Below are 16,016 nucleotides of genomic sequence, written 5' to 3'. Positions count from 1 at the left end.
CCGTGGCTCTGAAGCTTCACCCCTGCCACCCGCAGTCTCCACCAGTGAAGGGGCTGCCTAGTGTGTGGAAACCTTTCCTTCTTCACAGCTCCCTCCCACTGGTGCAGGTCCCGTCCCTATTCTTTTGTCTCTGTTTTTTCTTTTGCCCTACCCAGGTACGTGGGGAGTTTCTTGCCTTTGGGGAAGTCTGAGGTTTTCTGCCAGTGTTCAGTAGGTGTTCGGTAGGAGTTGTTCCACATGTAGTTGTATTTCTGATGTATTTGTGGGGAGGAAGGTGATCTCCACGTCTTACTCCTCTGCCATCTTGAAGGTCTCCCGACAACGATTTTCTGTTGTTTACTACATGCAGTTTGTTATGGCAGCCCCAGGAAACTCATACGAGCATTATATGTAACTATACAAAAAAAAAAATCCAACACTAGTGAAGTATGAAGTACAGAAATAAAAGGGGAAACTCTTGTCCTTATCAGATAGTCTGAAGGGGTTGGTATTTCAGGACTTTTTCTATGTACCTAAAAATATGTTTGTTGTAAAAATGAGATTACACCATAAATATTATTCTTTAACTTTTTTTTTCATTCAGTAAATATATTGTGGACATTCTCCCACAGCAGTCCATATAGATCTGCTCCTTCATTTTAATGGCTACATGAATTTCATTGTATTATCATGTGATTTACCGTACACATTTAGGGGAAGTGGAAACAATTCTGCAATTAATTTATTTATTCAAATATCCCTATACTCTTCTGAGAGTGTTGTTCCAGGATGGATTATAGAAGTAGAATTGCCAAGTCAAATGTTCTTGTGCTTAAGAGCTTGATAAGAATTTTCAAATGCCCTTTAAAAATTTTGCAACTACCCTCCAGTTGTGGTATGAGATTGCCCTTTCTCCACACTCTTTTCCACATATATATTATCAATTTCTTTAAATTTTTGCCAACATAAAAGAAAGAGAATCTCATTATTTTTAACACTATATGTCCATGGTCACTAGTAAGATTGAGAAACTTTTCATATTTTTGGCCATTTGAAGTTCTTATTTTGAGAACTGCCTACTCATGCCTTACTAGCTTTCTTTTTTGCTATTGATTAAGTATTTTTATGTTTGGGATAGTAACAAATAGCCAAGATGAATATTTTCTCCCATATCTATTAATTTTAGTCTATTAAATATATGGCAAGGTATTTTCTCCCATCATAATGTTTTGTGAACTTCTGTAATAGTGTCTTCTGCCTCTAGTACATTTAATTTGAGAGTAGTCGCATCTGCTAATCTTTTAATTTGTGATATTTACATTTTATGTCATAGGGTTTAAACAGATACATACAGAGGCAAAGGCATACTTGCATACTTCTTAAATGTGTAACTACTTGTTCTATATTTAAGGAACTGAAGGCATTTAGACCAGGTGGTACAGGGACAATTATCATGTAGAATGGTGTTAGAAATTAGAGAAAATGTAGTATAGGGTAGTGCCAGAATGGTGATTTCTCTGGTTGAGGCAAATCGCAGTTTACCTAATCTGTATAGTGTATATTAATAATCCATTCTTTAATGTCATTGGATACACGTATTGAAGATATGTACTGAGAAAGTTACCCCATATTCCCCTTTCTCAAATGAGGGGCTGGGAGGAAAGGATCTACTACTACCTACTGTCACCAGTTAGCAACAAGCATAACGTTTATATCAGCCCGTATAGTAAACTGGGATCTTATAAACTAAAATATGTAAGTAAAATCCATGTACATATTAAAATGAGAGTGATAGAATGATGAGTACAACAAAAGTGCAATGATATTAAGAACGAAAGAGTTAAAGTTAGCAGCCAGTGCCACAATGTCTGTGGCAGCTGCAGACACAACAAAATGACTGTTAGTGTGAACATCTGGCTCACTGTCCATACCTCTAGTTATTGGAATTGAGATATCACTGCTGCCAGTCAGACACAACCAAGCTCCTCTGCTCTCAATTTATATTCATCATGCAACCTTCAGCTCCTAATTTTCTAAGTAGATTGCCCTACTGGGAAGGCAGTGCTCAAATTAACCAGTATCAATATTCTGATTAGCTTGGCACATATGTGTCTCTTTGTGAATTATTCAGTCCTTTAGTAAAGGAGGTGATGTGTTGCATCATCTTTTTTTTTTTTTTTTTACTCTGCAAATTTTTCCCATAGTGACTGGTTCATTTGGTAGGGAGAAGTTTACAAGTTAAGTCATGCCATGTCCCGTATGGTCCATTATGTGCCTCTGTCATTCATATGCCTCTATCACCTATTATTCTGTCCTTATGCTAACAAACGTTGAATAGCTTTTCTTTTTCTTACTTTTACACAGCATTCTGTGTAACACATATGTGCTGGAGATTACTGTGAAAGAAAGTAGAGAAGAGAGAGAAGGGTCATGCAGGACAGAGGAGATGAAGCACTTCATAGTTTATCAAGATATGAAAACTTGCACCTAGTTTTTTATGTATTGGAAATACATAAATAATAATTCTTGGTCTCATGATTGGGGGCCCCATAAGCAGCTTTACCAAGGCCTACGAAAATGTGGCCCAATAAAAAATTCCTACATCTGCAGAACTGAGATACTTTCTGGTCCTTTGAGAACCCTCATAAATGCCCTACTTCACCCCAAATGTACTGTGAGTAATTGGCCTGGTAAATAATACATGTGAATATTCACAAGTGGAGGCAAACCAGTGATTTGAGGTTATTTGATGTATGGAAACAAGTGATTGGTGAAGACTGTAATGTGAACAATCTTGAAGGCTGAGAAAGGGAGGTAAGATGCACAGAGGAAGGACATTTCATTGTTTCAACAAAAATTTTTTGAGCACTTACTATATGCCAGGTACTGCTTTAGGCATTTGGGATACAACAACGAGCAATAAAAATCTAACTTCTTCCCCTCTTAGAACTTAATTCTGGCAAAAGAGACAGACAATAAACAACTGACATATTAAATAAGTAGATTACATGAGGCGATACATGCTACGCAAAAAACATTGTAGAGCAAGGTAAGTGGGATCAGGAGTGTCGAGTGGGGGTGGGTGGTTGAGATTTTTAAGTAGGCTGGTGGTGGGGAAGAGGGGCCCACTAAGAAGACACACTGGAATGAACACTTGATGGAGGTGAGAAAGGGAGACTTTTGGGTATGTGGAGGCAGAACATTCCAGGCCCGAGAGCCACAAATACAAGACTGCTGCATAGCTGTGAATATGAAAATGTTAAAAACAAACAAACTGTTCTGCAAAAATCCCCAGTCTCCCTGTGCTGGCTGAAGAGGTAAAGGTATACACTTACCCACCCAAGTAATGGATGGTTATTCCTAGAGTTTTAGATCACATGCAGAGACTAAAAAGAGCAAGGGTATTCGGTGACTGATAGTGAAAAGGATCACCTGACAGCTGTGTACTTGCAGGGAAAGAAGACAGGTGGCCATGGAGGGGCCTCTTGATGGACTTTTAATGAGCAATTTAGCTTTTATCTTATGGAAAGTGAAACTCACTCCAGTCCAATATGGTCTGCCAAGAAGATCCTGCTAGAAAGCATTTTGATGGATTGCTGGGGGTGAAGTTTTAGGTAGCCAAAGGGAAGATGTTACAATCACCTTAGTTGAGAGGACCACAGTGGAAGTGGAGGTCATGGATGAATACATGATGCCAGAGGATGCCATGGGTCACTCACATCACCTGTTATTTTGCAGCCTGAGATAAGACTTTGGCAGGAGACTGGGTGGAATGACAAGGTCCCCAGACCACACCTGCTCTGCCCCATCCTTCTGTGATTTCTGGCTAGTTACAGAATCAGCGGGGCTCAGTTTCTGCATCTGTAGAATTGGGAAATAACACCTGGCCCACTTACTCCACAGGGCTTTTGTGAGAATCAAATGAGGTAACAGAGAAAACTGTCCTGTAAGTAATCAAATGCTCTCCAAACAGAAGATATTATTATTCTCAAGGCTTTTATTCTCATCAAATTCCTGATATAACATTTGATTCCCTTTAGTTCACACCTGGAAATAATCTGCATTTTCAGAATGAAAGTAACCTCAGTCCTGCTGGTTTACTGTCCAATCCACAAAAGCTGTTTATGGCCAAAGGGTAGGCAGAAGGTTCAGAAGAAAATCTAGTACCACCGTATAGGTTAAGAAGGAGCATAGGAAGAAAATCCATGCTCTACCTCTTTTTCTTCTAGAACAGAAATAAAAGGGTGCCATGTCTTTGTGTGGGGGAAATCTTCCAGCATCTGCTCCCAGATTTTAATTTTTCTGTGGCTCAGGAGAAGATAGGCTGCTAGGCTGGGTTCACCTTTGCCCTAGCTCTCATCTTCTGGGTTCTTATCAGACGTGAGCTTGGCCAGGTGATCTCGGCCGCAGGCTTGCCTTTCTCCTGCACTGCTGATTTCCTGTTTGCCCATAATTCTCAAGGTCAGACCTTCCCATGCAATGCTGAAGCTGACAACTCTAATCTCTCAAGCAAACAGGTTATTTTGCTACAAAACCTCACAAAGAAAGGGGAGGGACATTTCTCTTGGCTTGAAATTTTAAGCTACTTTGAGTCCAAACTCACAGAGCGTCTCTATGATTTTCTTTGAGGGGGCCTAAGGGCAAAAAAGAAGGGCTGGCTCTTATTGAATATCCCCATTTCTGGCCTCAGTCAGACCACTCAAAAAACCCTCCCTCCAACTTTTATCAGCTTTAACCTGGCACAGACATGTGGTGTGTGAAAGGATGTAGGTTGTTATTCAGTGCCTCTGGCATATCATGTTAAGATGAAAAACATAAGTTTGCTACTTTAAGGGGAACTGTCAGTCCAAGGTCATCATTCCCCAGCAGGCCACAGAAAGAGCCACACCACAAATAATGTTCTGGGTGTGGGACAAGCATCTGGTTAGTGTCTCCATTTGGGAGAAGCAAAGAGAACAGCATTTCCTCCAAATACCAGATCAATCATTTAGGGGCAATTCATCTTCTACTAAAATGATCTCAAGTTCACGACTAATAAGACCACAGCTGCCTTTTTATGGTTGAGTTACCCACACACAACTCGGCACCATATTCTAGGTCAGGTCACAACTGCGTAATAGGCCTCAAACTTGGCAATTTCATGTTCTTCTGTCTTCTTCTTGCCCAACCCACACTGAATTACACACTGACCAACGCTCCCCTGGAGTCACATGGAATGAGGATTTGGCTCTAAATCTCCAAATTTGCAGCCCAAATGGAGGCCTCTCTGGGCCAACTAATCTTTTCCATTTCACTTCCAGAGGGCTGCCATGCTCTTTCCAGAGCCCTACACAGAATTCACTAGGCTGCATTTTCCTGTTGATGGTCCAGGTTATGCATATATAGATAGGGGAATCACAGATGGCCCTTAAACTATAAAGTTACCCCCCAATTCAAGAGAAAAATGAGACTCATTTGTTTACAGAATGAACTTGAACTGCAAGGAGCACAGAGGGAAACAGATCTTAGGAAGAGAGAAGGAAAAGAGTAAATAAAATTTTGTCTTTGTTTCCCCTCTTTTCAAAATCAATTTTGCCAAATTGTTAATTATCCTTGAAAGGATGTGAAGTGCAGTAAGGAGGAAGTCAATGTTAGCATTTCAGATATCCTGGCATATGTCACGTGCGGTCTCTGGGACATCCAAGATGACATGGACTGACACGTTGCTCCAAGCACTGCTCTACATTACAATTATATTTGTGTAACTGATCCATTCCTGGCATGTAAAGCCCTGACCTCCGGGTGCTGAGGGATTAAAATATCAGTCACAGGGTTTAAACTGTTGTCCTTATGTAGGTGGATGTTAACTTCTATTTGGCTGTGTCCCTGGACTTTTAGTTTGCTTAAGCAATGTAACACTCGAGTCAAATAGTGGTCTGAGGACTCATTGGGGTTCACTGCTCTCCTTCCTGCCTCCTGATTTGTATCTCATATTCGTACATTACACCATTAGCACTCCACACTGGGACAACTACTATAGTCATGTATACATGCAGAGCTGAGCACAGTGTCACTTACAAAAAGATGCTGAGTGGCACTTCCCTGGTGGTGCAGTGGTTGAGAGTCCGCCTGCCGATGCAGGGGATGCGGGTTCGTGCCCCGGTCCAGGAAGATCCCACATGCCGCGGAGCGGCTGGGCCCATGAGCCATGGCCGCTGAGCCTGCGCGTCTGGAGCCTGTGCTCTGCAACGGGAGAGGCCACAACAGTGAGAGGCCCGCGTACTGCAAAAAAAAAAAAAAGATGCTGAGTGAATGACACTGAGATGCTTACACTCTTCTTCTTGGGTCCCATCTTTATCAAGAATCCATCCTGCACGTTCCCACTAGATTTCTTTTGCTTAAAAGTCTGTAATGATGTACAGTGGCTTAGCTTTGTGTTATTTGCCTAAGGATAGCTTCATTCAAATCTTTGACCAAAATAATGAATAAGAAGACATCACAGAGCTCTGTGATGTTTCACTACAGATGTTCTAATTTCCACCTAAACATGTAGATCCAGCCTCTGTGGGTTTTTTTTGTTTGTTTATAAGAATCTCAATCAAAATTAATTCAATGTGAATTTATGAATATTCAGAAACTTGAATAAAAGAGGAAAACATTGTTCCAACCTTCAAAGAACTTCCAATCAGATGAGGGTATGTGTGTGTGTATCAGATTCAGGCGGGGGTAAGGGATAGGGGGAGTTGGGGAGGTGAGGGGCAGGGGAAGTGTTTAGGTGAGTATATAAATAGCCACAGTTTACCAAAGAAGTGCAAAGTGCCTCAAGGTTCAAGAGAGGGAAAGGTTACGTTTGATTGAGGAAGTTCAGAGCAGCTTTCTGAAGCAACATATGCCTGCTTCCCACATCACTTCTGATCATCACTCCCATGACTTTCCTCCACAATGTTTTTTTTTTGGAGGTTCTGACCAACAGCTTATTTCAGCCTTTCCCTTTCCTGACCACAGCACCCACCTGGCCATTCTTCCACCTTCAGCACTTAGCAGATCTTCTCTCTCTTTTACCAGCTATCCTCCTCAAAACCTCTAACAATCATGTTGCTAACGTTGTAGTATGCTACTATCCACTCCAAACTCATTTACCCACTTAAAGATTCATGCCTTTGCCTTCATCACCACTTGAAATTGTTCCACTCCAATAATGCAGACTTTGACATTTCTGTTGTATGATGCCCCTCACCCCTCTTTCATTTCTCTTATCATTTTACATTTAACAAAATTTTTTCTTGTCCACACTGTCATCTTCATTCTGTCCCTTTATCCTTCACCATCTTCTACAACCTCCACCCCAATTTTGTCCTTAGTTATTTTCTTCCTTAGCCTGGAGTTTCTGGTTAGCCTATTAAACAATGCATGTTCTTGCCAGGTAGAATCCCTTGACCTGCTGCCATTATATCTCTGTCAACCTTCACCTGCCTTGCTTCAGTGAGGGCTCCATATCTACACTTCCAATCCTTTTATTCATCTCTTGAAGACTTGGTGAAACATTTCCAATATCTATGTTTCAGATCTTTACTCCTCTCCTCAAAATTCCCAATATCACCTTTAAGAAAGAATTTTTCCTCTCAACTCATTGAAGAGATGGAGACCAAAGCTGTTCCATAGAATCTCCTATGCTGATATAAACATTCTATATTTGCACTATCCAATATGGTAGCCACTGAGCACGTACAGCTATTGAACACTGAAAATGTGGCTAGTGAGACTGAGGTACTGAATTTTAAAGTTTATTTAATTTTAATTAAAATTTAAATAGCAACACGTAGCTAGTGGCTACACTATTGGACACCATATAGACCAGCATTGTCCAACAGAAATATAATAGTTTCATAAATAACTTCAAATTGTCTAGTAACTACATTAAAAAAGTAAAAAAAGTAGAAATTAATTTTATATAACTAATAATATTGTTTTCATATAATTAATGTATTTTATTCAACCAAATACTTGAAAATCTTATCATTTTAATATGTAATCAATATAAAATTATTAATGAGATATTTTAATATTGAAACCAAGCTTTCTATATCTGATATATATTTTATGCTTCTAGCACATCTCAATTCAGATACTAAATTTTCATGGAAAATATTTTATCTGTGTTAGATTTCATAAAATTTACAGTTGAAAACATAGATTCACATAACAGGTTGTTCCAAACATACTTAAAAGTTTTCCATTAACTTAATCAACTATCAACTTTTTGTTTTCAATTTCAATTAATTAAAATTAGATAAAATTAAAAATTTATTTCCTCAGTCACATTGGCTACATTTCAAGTGCTCAATTGCCAAATGTGGCTAGTGGCTGCCATATAGGATAGTGCAGAAAGGATGGTTTGATGCTTTCTCCAGCCTTAAGTCTCTCAATATCTTGGGTCTCGCTCTTCCTTCACTAGGTTGTCTAAGGAGGTAGCATCTTGCTTAACCACCCTCATCCCCACTGCTTCTCTAAACCTTCCCTGTCAACCTCAGGATTTTATTTAAATTTACTAATCCCCATGGCCCCCTTCTTATTCCCATCAATGTTTCCTCCTTGTCATGATTCCTTCTCCTTTTTGTACCAGTGGCTCTACAGGCCAACAGCATCAGCATCACCTGAAAACTTGTTAGAAGTGTAATTCTCAGCTTCACCCTACACTTACTGAATGAGAAACTCTATGGGTGGGGCCTGGCTATCTGTGTTTTCACAGGCCCTCTAGGTCAGGGGTCCCCAATCCCTGGGCCGCACAGCAGGAGGTGAGTGGCAGGCGAGTGAGCAAAGCTTCATCTGCCGCTCCCCATCGCTCCCCATTGCTGGCATTACCGCCTGAACCATCCCTCGCCCCGCCCCCCATCCATGGAAAAGTTATCTTCCACGAAACAGGTCCCTGGTGCCAAAAAGTTTGGGGATCGCTGCTTTAGGTAATCCTGATCCATGCTACAGTTTGAGAACCACTGGTTTATAGAAAAGTGTACTTGAAAGACCCACTAAAACTAATAAAAGTGTATAGAGTGGTGGCAGGAGACAAAGTGGATGGAAAGAAGGATAGAAGTGAGTTTTCTTTTTAATATTGTTATGATTGTGGAATCATTTAAATGTTCAACTAAAATTTTCTTAAAAAGAGGAGAATATTTACAATACACTGATGGGCTCTTCCCCACCCCCATTTTGTTCCATTTGGTTTTGGGTGGGGCTTGGACTTTAGTAAATTTTAAAAGCTCTCCAGGTGATTCTATAAAATACACAATTCAATACTTTTTAGTATTCTTACAGAGTTGAGCAAACATCACCTCAATCAATTTTATAACACTATCATCACCACAAAAAAAAAAAAACCATACCTACTAGCAGTCACTCCAACTGCCCACCAAACTCCCTCCAGACTTTTATTATTTTTTAGATTTCTCGGACTTAGATTATTTCTTATTTTGTAACAAGCAGTTTAAGAAATAATGCCATTAACCATGATATATTTACATAAAATATATTTTTCAGACATTCACATTAATTTTGGCAGTAATAAAATAAGTCTCTGGGTCATAGTTACTTCCCTAGGCCTAAAACTTTTTTTTAACTTTTCAGAATATGTAGAGTATGCGAAATTTTTGCAAACAATAGTCAAAGCTGCTTTTAACTTGGAGATGAACTGGATCCTCACTGTAGAGAGAAAAGGATCTCCTTATTCCCAACTACTAGTAATAGGTCCAAATTTACACAGAAGTAAGTGAGGGAGTGCTGAATGAAAGGTCTCCGCCCAAACCAAAAAAAAAAAAGGGGAAAAAATGGAGTCCAGAAACTTCCTTTGACTCAGACTATGCTGAGTATCCTAGAAAAGGGCAGAGGAAAGCCACTAGGACAAACAAAAGACTGGAATATTTAACTCAGCCTTGACGGGAACTTTCCAAACAGCGCCTTCCTTGATGTCCTAGGGCCAGAGGATGATAAGATGGTTTGTGGGCTCCGGCTGGTGCCACAGGGATGAGAGGTTGCACATGCACTCCCACCCTCCCCACTCGTCTCTGAGGATGGCTTTGTTCTTCCCAGCCCTCGGTGCTTGTGTTCTGCTGGAGGCTAGGACTAGACATATCAATTTCAATGACAATCATCCTCCTAAAATGCATGTGTGCGCACACACGCGCGCACACCCCCCCACCCACCCGCCCCACACATACACACAAGTTATTTCTCTTGATTTCCTCCCTAGCTCTGAAATGTAAGTTTTAAAGAAAAAGGAAAAAAGATAAGGGTGAGAGAAGAAAAAAACTATATCGTCTGGGAAGTTCAATGATGACCCTAGAACCATCTCTTAACCCATGCCAGGGAATTTGCTTCCAAAACTATATGTACATAAAGAAATATATTTCCTCAGAGCACGCACCAGGAAGGTTAACGCAGGCTGTGGCATAAAGAATCTTGAGAGGAAAGATATAATAGATATCTTGGGAGGGAAGGGAAATACCACATGCAATGAAATGAAATGAGAAAGGAGGGTGGTAGAGGGAAAAGGAAAAAAATCCCTAGCTAATAACATGTTCTTTCCTTCCTTCCTAACACAATGACACACATGACTTAATGAAGCCAGTGAGTTCTGAGACTGATGTAAAAGTTCCAAAAAAAATACTCCTCAGCAAAGGCCCCTGGGTAAATGGTGTCATTTCTAATTTCTCCAGTTCCCGTGATTTAGAGCAGACCCAGGATCTGAAATTCACACCAGCTCTTTGTGCACCAGGGTCCGGGGCAGCCAGGGCCCAGGCCTGGGGAGCAGCAACACAGACTTCCTATGTGATTTCACCACCGCAGCCCTGCTTTGTCTCACATTTAAAATAATTTGCCAGGTAAAAATAAACTTCTCAGAATCACAGAGTGAAAAATGTACTTAACAATTCAATCCCTGTAAGTTTGGGATTGACAGAGAAAGTGCAGCCGAGGCTAATTAAATTACCCAACATGTATTTGAATGGTGGTTTCACTGGTGAGTTTATGAATTCACATCGTTATCATTGTTATTATTACTGCAACTCTGTAAATTATGCTTTTCATGAGATAGTGAAATGTGCAAGTGAAACGTGCAGGCTCTTAGCTCTCAGACATACCCTGATTAGCTGTTGGTTTCTCTCCTGAGTACCATTCTTAGAAAGCAAACTTCATTTGTCATAAGTCCCATGTCCCCAGATGGCATGTTCTGAGTTATTTTTGTGTACTACTTTTTGGAAATAATTAAAATCTACCAGTACTTTTCACTTTCCCTCAGCTTTTTCCAGTAATTCTCACGATAGAAATAAGTATGGTTCATGACGCCAGCTCCTTGCAGGGTAGTTTCCCTACACTCAGCTGATTTGCAAAACTCAGACTCCAGGTTTAAATCCAGTGGAATCAGAACTGCTCTTTATTCCTTAGGGACAATTTATGGTACACATATAGGAGTTTTTGCAGTCCATGTCTTTAAAGATTAATTGCCAATTGTATATATGCTCATTTGCCCCCAAATTTGGGGCAAATTTGAGAAGACAACTGAAATGAGCAAAATTTAACTATAAAATATATTAGGCAAGCATGCCAAGTCTTTTTGATTCAAGAAGCGTCTCCCCTTGTGAAAGATGATTCCTAACTCTGGCATAAAACAATTTTGACTCCTAGGCCATGCTCCTCAAAGTGTGGTCTCTGGACCAACAGCACAGGCATCACCTGGAGCTTGTTAGAAATGCAGAATCTCAAACCAGTCCCAGACCTACTGCAGTTATCAACACCCCCAGCTGATTCACATGCACATTGAAGTTTGAGGAGTGCTCCTAGAGTATGGAGGAGTAGAGAAATAAGTCTTCTCATCCCACCCCTCCCCACCAGCAGCATCCTGCCACTATGATTTCCTACAGCAACTCTTGAAATATACTACATTGACAAACTTAGAAATTATACTCTAATATATATTCCCATAATGAAGAAATTAATGCCATCTACCCAGTATCTATCTCAAAAAATAAACAACATAAATGAAACATCTATTGTCAAGATGGTCTAACCTGCAACTCATGCTGGTTTGGAGGAAAAAATGAAGTGTGTTGTATGATCATTAGATAACTGACCTCATACCCTAGGATTCAATCACCAGTAACTCCATGCCCTAGAGAGTGCTAATGTTACATGATGAAAAAGTCATCAGGATACAGATGCCTGCAAGACACCACTTCCCCCAAAAAAACTTTTTTTAAAAAAAAAGTATAAAAGATTGCATTAAATAAACATTAAAAAGTTTATTCGAATATTTAACATATTAATTTGCAAAGTGAAAGGTTAATTTCAAACCTACTTTCTTCCCTACAATTAAGGCTTCCTTGAATTTCATACCATGACAAAAGTAGCTTATTCCAGGATCCACTTCTACTGATAACACCATTGTATATTTATTTGGTGGATCACAGTTACAAAGAACTTTTGCATATAACAGTAACATTTCTCTTTTAATTTTCATCTCAAATTAAGAAAAATCGATTTTCTCTCCCTCACTCATAAAAATATTCTTGGCAAATAATTAGGTATTTCAATAATCATAAGTATGATAAAATGCATTGCATTGGAAAGAACTCACTGTAGTTCTTGGCAAAAAAAAAAAAATTCTAGTTCTTGGAGGAAGGTTCTCACTTAGAATTATTTTTAGCACAGAAAAGTAGCATTTCTAAAAAGGACCATCACTTTACAGAAATAGTTTTCTGGGTGTTTTATACTAACTTCAACCATCTTCAGGGAGATACAAATAAAATGTTTTTCATGTATAGTAACTGTGATCCTCTTCTAAAAACAAATAGACACTTTGAGTTTAAAAAATCCCTTGGTGATATAAACAGGAAGAGCTTTCACCGTGGTCCTAATGCATTCTGAATTATTGCGGAAGAGCTCTGGGAATCCCTAGCTCCTAGCATAAAAATAGTTGTTCTGCTCCTCCCTGAAACACTCTGCAGAAGACAGTACTTTACTAAAGCAAAAATTCTCTACTGAGACTCATGGATATCTGTGGACAGTATGTTTTGGTTTGTTTTAGAATTGTTTCTAAGATGGTTGCTCTTCATGGCTCCAGTTGATGTTACAGATGCAGCATGGCAATGGGGAAGATGAAGTTCAGGGTGGGGTTATTCTCTGGGCCCTCAGCTGAGGAAGAACAAAACTGTGAGGAAAGGCTCCGCAAGACCAAGTTTGTCGGGAGGCAGAAGGGAGGAAATTAGCAACAACTTAAGGGAATATGGGGAAAGAGTTGCTGCTCTGGTTGGGGTTAGGGTAGGCTATAAAACAGTGCCCAGGAAGTATCAGAGCTCGTCCACATCTACCACAGGTGAAGGCATCATGGAGGTCTCAACTAGGGAACTTGGGAACTAAATCTAGGTCAAGGACTGCTGAATGGAATCAGAATGAGAGTCACCATCCCAGGGGCGGGTTCTGAGAAGTCTGTCCAAGGAAACATGGTAGGGAGATAAGAGATTTCCCTAGTTGGGGATGGGTTGGCATAAAAAGGATGACAAGCCCCAGAAGGTTGCTCAGGAGTTATAAGACATCAGGGTCTTAACTGAAGGACAAACAATCCCATTCTCAGTGACCCCTTTTCTCCAGTGGCCAAAAGCCAGAAAACAATTCAGTGTAGTCCTCTTAAGCAGGCACCACCCTCTTGAATTCCACCAGAACTCCTAATGGACCTGGAGAAATATTGGCCCATTATAGACCCTGCAGAACACCTAAGAGTAGATTTGAAAAAGCTAAAATGGACTGGGGGTGGGCAGGAGCAGATGCAAAGAGGTGAGGCTATGTAAACTTAAAAGAACAATCCATGTGGCGTAGAGTAGGGTAAAAAGATTCCTAGTCCTGCTAAGCTGAGCTGGGTCTTAAGGAATGTGATAATCATGGGAAGAAGGAAAAAGGAACATTTATTTAGCACACAGATTGTTCTTAGGCACCATGATAGACGCCCACAATAAGCAAAAGTGTTGCAATATTCCTGATCTGTACCATAGAACTTAGCTGTGAGGGTAGAGAGAAAGACTATCTTCTAGGGATTTTAGTATCTTAGAGCTAAAAGACATGTTGGAGATATTATTGTGGATAAAATGGTCATAAGGGATAAAAAGATGACCAAGTAATACAACATGAAAGCATCTTGAAAATTATAAATATGGGATACATATATGAAAATTTATCCTGTGATAGGAAAAATAGAAGTGAAGATTTTTTTGTGTGAGATCCAGTCTAATGGCTTTGCATTCAAAATGCATAATAATTGTTCATATGTCGATCAATCCTTGAAAGAAAACTTCCTGAGAGTTGAAATAAGAATACATGACAAGGATCAGAACTCATAGATACTCAGTGTTAAAGAAATTTTAACATTTACCCTATTATTACTGTTAGTTAATATGGCAAGAATCTAGACATTTCAGCATTTCTACGTGCATTTCCAGAAAATATTATGAATGGCAATCCTATACTTTTTATGTCTCTAAGAATCAAGGTACTATTTAATGCCCAATATTTTTATTACTTTGGATTTTTATCTCTATTAAGTGTTTTTACAGATCTAATTGAAATGCCATCCTCTCCTCTGTAAAGACTTGGTTACTTCTGGGAAGTTAGCCTCCCCTTTCTCAGGGTCCCATGGCCTCTGCTCAGGCCTCTCTTGGAGCACTGTAAGTTATTTACCCGCTACGTGCATCACCCATTAGGTTTTGAGCAGCTTGATACAGGGACAATGTCAATATATCCTTATAGCCTGGCAGTATGTGGCACACACTATGTAGTCGATAAATATTTGTTAAATAAGTGAATAAAAAAGCAAGTTGAGAGTATGAGATGTGTATGCTAATTGAAACAAACTGCATAGACTCAAGGCCTGAATCAATTGGAAAGTTTCAAATATTATGAAGATTGGGAAAGATATTTTCATGGGTAACTCCCTCCTCATGAAAGTGTTTGTTAAGTGTCATCATCTTGCTCTCTTGACCACCCCCACTAAAACTGAACACCACACCCCAGCCCTGCACTCCCATTCCTCTCTTACCCTGTTCTATTTTTCCAACAGTATTTATTAGGTTTGCTCATTGTTTTTCTTCCTCAGTGGAATATAAAGCTGAGAGCAAGAGGGTTCTTTTTTTCTGTTTTGTTCACTTCTACATCCTGAATGCCTATAACTGGAGCAGAAGCATAAGTAGATGCTCAATGCATATTTGTTGAATAAATGTATTAATGAATAAAAACCTGGTCAAAAGCATTTGGTTTTTGTTTTGTTGACCGGGAAAGTAGACTCAAAGATTTAGATAAGTTTACAGTCTTGCACATTATGGGTTACAAAGAGATGGATAGGATTATCTTATGACCTTCAAGGTGGGCATCAAGTGTCAGAATATATGATGCATCCCTCATGAGGCATTACAAGTCTGGTGCACTGTATTTTGATAAAGATGTTTCATAGGACAGAGCCAGTTCTAATACAGCTTTAAACAAACAATAATAGTTACTTCTGATGAACAATTTTTAGGCTGACACCCTCGGGTGCCATATTTTCTCTTGTAAGGGTGTTTTTGCACCAACCATTTTAGTCAAAGGCCTTTACATAAGTACAATATAAATCATTATTTAGTATTTGCTGTTTTACAGCCATCATTGAGGCTAAATCCATCAAGACGAAGAGAAAGAATGTGCATTTATACCGCTTAAACTTTTGTGAAATTTTGGTAAAGAAGTCCACTTTGTCAAAAATAATTTCCGGGCTTCCCTGGTGGCGCAGTGGTTGAGAGTCCGCCTGCCGATGCAGGGGACACGGGTTCGTGCCCTGGTCCGGGAAGATCCCACATGCCGCGGAGCGGCTGGGCCCGTGAGCCATGGCCGCTGAGCCTGCACGTCCAGAGCCTGTGCTCCGCAACGGGAGAGGCCACAACAGTGAGAGGCCCCCGTACCGCAAAAAAAAAATAATAATAATAATTTCCATGTCTCTCATCATCACTATATATATGAGTTCCCTACCACAGAGCATGGTGCTAGCC

General features: G+C 39.9%; 1 protein-coding gene across 2 annotated transcripts in view; it reads right to left on the bottom strand.

The window, feature by feature from the left end:
• SEM1 (SEM1 26S proteasome subunit) overlaps positions 1-16,016 on the bottom strand; it is a 249,627-nt gene that overhangs the window by 69,999 nt on the left and 163,612 nt on the right. Inside the window, exon 4 of one of the 2 annotated variants that reach the window (XR_013829673.1) lies at positions 6,037-6,240. The gene's annotated coding sequence lies outside the window, so the exon portion shown is untranslated. Of the gene's footprint in view, positions 1-5,315; positions 6,241-16,016 lie in introns of those variants that run through there. The other variant, XM_079931178.1, reaches the window with a different exon arrangement.

This window comes from Stenella coeruleoalba, assembly GCF_951394435.1.
Source record: "Stenella coeruleoalba genome assembly, chromosome: 9".
NCBI classification, from domain to species: domain Eukaryota; kingdom Metazoa; phylum Chordata; class Mammalia; order Artiodactyla; family Delphinidae; genus Stenella; species Stenella coeruleoalba.
This window is presented reverse-complemented; position numbering and strand designations above follow the sequence as displayed.